This window comes from Helobdella robusta (genome assembly GCF_000326865.2).
Source record: "Helobdella robusta unplaced genomic scaffold HELROscaffold_81, whole genome shotgun sequence".
Classification (NCBI taxonomy): domain Eukaryota; kingdom Metazoa; phylum Annelida; class Clitellata; order Rhynchobdellida; family Glossiphoniidae; genus Helobdella; species Helobdella robusta.
Window position 1 is genome coordinate 490,247 of NW_008705469.1, and position 6,485 is coordinate 496,731.

Consider the following 6,485-nt stretch of genomic DNA (forward strand, 5'->3'; position numbering starts at 1 on the left):
CAAATAATAAAAAAATTCCAGCGAAACAAAAAATTTGCTGCTTTGAACACAAACAATGAATGAATAAATGAATGAATGAATGAATGAATGAATGAACCAATAAACAAATGATTTACAATGAATGAACAGACAAACAAACAAACTAACTAATGAACGAGCAAACAAATGAACAAACAATCATGTGAATGAATGAATGAATGTAGGAACGAACAAAAAAATTTTTAATCTCACAAAAACAAGCGCGATGAAATGTATACAAGATATACAAAACATACAAAACATACAAAAACATACAAAAATTCGAGAATACAAAAAATTATCTCGCCTTGAGGCGGACAATTGGTCTCTATCCAGCCAACCAAATAACTAGGTGGTGCTCATGTTGATGATGATGGTGGAGTTGCTATTGCAGCAGCTGCTATTGCTGCTGCTGTTGAGGAAGTTGAAGAAGAAGAAGAAGAAGAGGAAAATGATGATGTTTATGATGACGTGTAAGATGATTGTTACAACAAAGATAACGACGACGACGATGACGATGATGATGATGATGATGATCATTTCCACGATGATGACGTCATAACAAATGGCTAACCAAAGATGATGAATAAGAGCGGAAGTTGGAGCTATCCGGAAAGCGATCACCATGGCAACGCTAACAAACCTGATTTATGATGGTAGGCAGGTTGAATGAAAGAAAGAAAAAGAGAGGATGATAGAATTAATAAATGAATGAATGAACGAATGAACGAACGAATGAATGAATGAATGAATGAACGAACGAACGAACGAATGAACAGATAAATGACTAATACAATTTAGCAATTTAAATAATGAAATCTTACAAAATCGCAAATTGAAGCTAGAAAAAAAATTAATTATAATAATAATAATAATAATTAAATAATACTACTAAAATAACAATAAAATAATAATTATTATTATGTTATTATTATTTAAAAGTTATCTTAGTAGTGTTTTTGGCAATACTATAGGCTGATAAGCAACAACAACAACAACATCCTCATCAACAACAACAACAAAAGCAACATCATCAACAACAACAACATCAATAACAGCAAAGATATCACGAAAAAACATCAACCAATCAAATTCGGCTTATATTAAAAGATAATAAGCTATATATCTATATCAGTATAAATATATATTTTTATATAAGTATATATATCATATATATCTATATATCAGTTTATATATATATATATATATATATATATACATATTCATATATAAGTTTATAGTAATACAATCATAGTCGTTATAGTCATATGTATAAGAATTCCATTATCACCATTATTATCATTTTCATCAATTTAATCTTAATCCACCATCCCAATCATTGCCACCATCATCATCATCATCATTATCATCGTCATCATCACAATCATCATCATCATCATCATCACCATCATCATCATCATCATCATCATCACCATCATCATCGTCGTCATCACAATCATCATCATCATCATCATCATCATCACCATCATCATCACCATCATCATCATCACCATCATCATCGTCATCATCACAATCATCATCATCATCATCATCATCACCATCATCATCATCATCATCACCATCATCATCGTCATCATCGCTGTCCTCCTATATATATAAAGCGATCCAAACGTTCGAATCGCGCATATGGCTTCGAAAGGACAGATGATTTTGAGATGTAATAAAAATAATAATAATAACTTTTTTCTACTCATTATTATTATTATTATTATTATGCGAATAGTAGTAGTAGTAGTAGTAGTAGTAGTAGTAGTAGTAGTAGTAGTAGTAGTAGTAGTAGTAGTAGTAGTAGTAGTAGTAGTAGTAGTAGTAATAGTAGAAGTAGCAGCAGTAATAGTAGTAACTTCAAAAATATATTCTTAGTAATGATATCGGTACTCAAGATCTTTTGAATATATTAATATTAACAATATTAATAATAAAATTAATAATAATAAATTTAATAATAATGAAATAAAAATTAATGCTAAAACTAGTTAACAATGATGATAATATAATTATTGAGGGTTAACTTTCAAAGTGACGACAATACTGCTAGCAACATTTGTAAGTATTCGTTGGTTTAAAACCTGACAAAAAACTTTTCAGCATACAGCAGACGAGATGAAGTTAGTACAACTTTTGGCGTATTTTTAATTGAATTTCTTCTTAAATTTTTGTATTTTTTGTATTAATACCTGAAATAACTTCGTAATTGTGAATGAATGCAATTTGATGAATTGTATGTTGCAGCAGAAGTAGTAGTAGCAGCAGTAGTAGCAGCAGTAGCAGCAGTAACTTTCGTCGTTGTAGTAGTGTTAATAGTAAGTAGCCAGAGTTGTAGCAGAAGTAGCAGCAGTAGTAGCAGCAGTAGTAGCAGTAACTTTCGTCGTTGTAGTAGTGTTAATAGTAAGTAGCCAGAGTTGTAGCAGAAGTAGCAGCAGTAGTAGCAGCAGTAGTAGCAGTAACTTTCGTCGTTGTAGTAGTGTTAATAGTAAGTAGCCAGAGTTGTTGAAGAGGTAGCAGTAGTAGCAGCAGTAGTAGCAGCAGTAGCAGCAGCAGTAGCAGCAGTAACTTTCGTCGTTGTAGTAGTGTTAATAGTAAGTAACCAGAGTTGTAGAAGAGGTAGCAGTAGTAGCAGCAGTAGTAGCAGCAGTAGCAGCAGTAACTTTCGTCGTTGTAGTAGTGTTAATAGTAAGTAACCAGAGTTGTAGAAGAGGTAGCAGTAGTAGCAGCAGTAGTAGCAGCAGTAGCAGCAGTAACTTTCGTCGTTGTAGTAGTGTTAATAGTAAGTAACCAGAGTTGTAGAAGAGGTAGCAGTAGTAGCAGCAGTAGTAGCAGCAGTAGCAGCAGTAACTTTCGTCGTTGTAGTAGTGTTAATAGTAAGTAACCAGAGTTGTAGAAGAGGTAGCAGTAGTAGCAGCAGTAGTAGCAGCAGTAGTAACAGTAACTTTCGTCGTTGTAGTAGTGTTAGTAGTATGTTGCCAGAGTCGTTGAGAATATTCCAAAAATGTACAGCCGGATTGATTCAGGCTATAGAACCATTGCCAATACCGAAACCGATAATGAATAGTGGAGTTTAGTCGGCAAATACAAATACAAATACAAAGTTTCTGGACATACAAGACGAGACAAGTTGAAAATTGAAATGGTCAGTGAGAGTAGTAGCAGTGGAAAATTTTGAAATTCAGTGGAAATTTTGGAAAAATACCAATATCTATAATGCACAAAGACACAAACATACACATACATTCGTGAACGCATACAACACGCAGACAGACAGACACACACACACACACACACACACACACACACACACACACACACACACACACACACACACACACACACATACACTCACACACACACACACACATGCACACACACACACTCACACACAAACATACATACTTCAGAAAGTAAGCAGCACATAATTCGAAAACAAACAACCAAAAATTTTAAGCATATATACAAAACTTAAATCTCAAAAGACATAAATTTTGCCCGGAACAAATACAAATACATGCATACATACATACATACATACGTACATACATACATACATACATACATACATACATACATACATACATACATACATACATACATACATACATACATACATACACACATACATACATACGTACATACATACGTACATACATACATACATACATACATACATACATACATACATACATACATACATACATACATACACACATATATACACACATACATACACACATATCCATATTGTTTGTCCATTTTATTGCTCAATAAATTTACATTAAAAAATTTAATATAGGTATATATATATTGAGAGAAAGAGAGAGAGAGAGAGAGAGAGAGAGAGAGAGAGAGAGAGAGAGAAAGAGAAGAAGAAAGGGAAAGAGACTATTCCTTAACAATACTAGATCTAAAAAATTGTAGTAGAGGTATTAAGTATGAAAAAATATTTTTTGCAAAATGAAAATTGAAAAAAAAAACTCAATGATGGATTCATTTGCTGGTTACAGTTTAAAATTTCTCACCGAACATTGTCATAAAAGATGCGCTATATAAATTTAATTGGAAATCGCGGGTATGGAAATAAAATTTAATGTTTGCTTTTGTGATAAACTCTATTGGAAGAATTAAAGTGAATGAAATTTCCGATGAAATGTTAATTAATTATTAATTAATTTACCTAATATAAATAAATACTATGTCATACTTGCAAATTGCTACTATTACTATTGCTGCTGCTACTACTACTACTACCACCACCACTACTACTACTACAACTACTACTACTACTATAACAACTACTACTACTACTACTGTTACTACTACTACTACATTGCAGGGGAGTTATCGAGAAAATGCAGACGCTACTAATGCAAGATTTGTATGGTGATCCCGAGAGAGAGAGAGTACTGATGATGACGACGACGACGATGATGATGATGATGATGGCGATGGTGATAATGATGGTGATGATGACGGTGGTGATGATGATGATGGTGATGAATGACGATGAAATTGCTGGTTGTAAAGCCTTCTGGAGCTTTTAAGTGTGAAACAAGATTTTAGTTTTTTGGGCTATAATTATTTCTAAAAATAAAAATAATTATTTCACTCACTCACTCACTCACTCACTCACTCACTCACTCAATCAATCACCCACTCACTCACTCACTCACTCACTCACTCACTCATTCATTCATTCATTTATTAATTAATTTTTTTCAATAATTCATTTAATTGTTTGTTCATTCACTTATTCATTCATTTATTTAGTCATTCATCCATTCAGTCATTCATTCAGTCAGTCATTCAGTCAGTCATTCATTTGTTCACCAATCCATCCATCCACTATTCATCCAACCATTCATTCATCAATGCATATTATTATCCGCTCTTTTCTGACAATTAACACAGCTACTAATTATATTCGATGTATCGATGTTTGCATGTATGTTTGTATGTATGTATGTTTGTTTGTATGTATGTTTGTATGTATGTTTGTATGTATGTTTGTATGTATGTTTGTATGTATGTTTGTATGTTTGTATGTATGTATGTTTATGTTTGTGTGTTTGTGTACTCTTTTTTAGAAATCAGTTTGCTCGGTTTCCGCTGATGGCTTGCCAAAATAATGAGAAATCGTTTGCTAATGATGACGATGATGACGATGATTATGACGCTGACGAAAGCAATAATGGGACAGAGATGCTATAGAGAGAGATAAGGCACTTTGATACTTAGTGAATGTTTGACAACGAACTCTCTAGAAGAATAAGAATAATAAATTAATTAGAAAAGAAATACAGTGTATTAAAGAGGTAGAAAAATAAAAAGAAAGAAAGAAAAAAAAGAGAGAGAGAGAAAAAAAGAAGGAGAAAGAGAGAGAAAAAAAAAGTGTGAAACAATTGCCCAGCGAACAACACAACGAGAAAAAGAAAGAGAGAGAAAAACGGAAAGATAGAGAAAGAGATAGAAAAAGAAAAAGACATAGAAAGAGAGGGAGAAAGAGAGAGAGAGAGACAACTGCCTGGTGCACACTGCGTTGTACTCAGCGAAGCGTGTCAAATTATTTTTTACTCGCCAGACTCTCAATTAATGATGCTCTATCAATATTACACTATTTCCTTCTTCTTTTTCTCTCTCTCTCTCTTTCTCATTTTATCTTTTTCACTTTTGTTATCTCTTCTTCTCTCTCTCTCTATTTGTTTCTTTACTTTCTCTCAAACAATCGCCCACAAATTGCTAAGTTTATCTAACTGTTAAACTTATTACCCAAGTTTTAATTTTCATCTCTCTCTCTCTCTCTCTCTCTCTCTCTCTCTATCAATCTCTCTCTCTTTGTACTTTTTTCACTCATTCATTTACCTTGTTTTCTCATTTTGCCTTCCTTTCTTTCTCTCCTCTTTCACTCTCGTATTCATACAGATCCAGATATTATCTAATTTTATGACGTTTTAATAATCTAATCCGCAGTGCAAAATTAAAAGCTTTTCAATCAATAAGCCACTTTCCAGATTTCAAAGTTACAGGCAGTCACACACACACACATACACATACATACACATATACACACTCATACATACATACACATATACACACTCATACATACATACATAAACACTCATACGTACACATACATACATACACTCATACATACACACACACATACACACTCATTCTCTCGTTTTCTCTCTCTATCTCTTTCTCTTTCTCTTTCTTCCATGTACATATACATAAATATATAAACATATATATACAAGTTCTGGCAACATAATGACGTCATTTTCGTCGTCATCATTGCCAACGATATCATTACCATCTTCTAAATGACTTTTCTATCATGAAAAACACCACCACCAACTACAACAACTACAACAACATCAACAACAACATCAAAAACAGCAACAAAACACCAACAGCAACAACAACATCAACAACAGCAACAAAGACAACAGCAA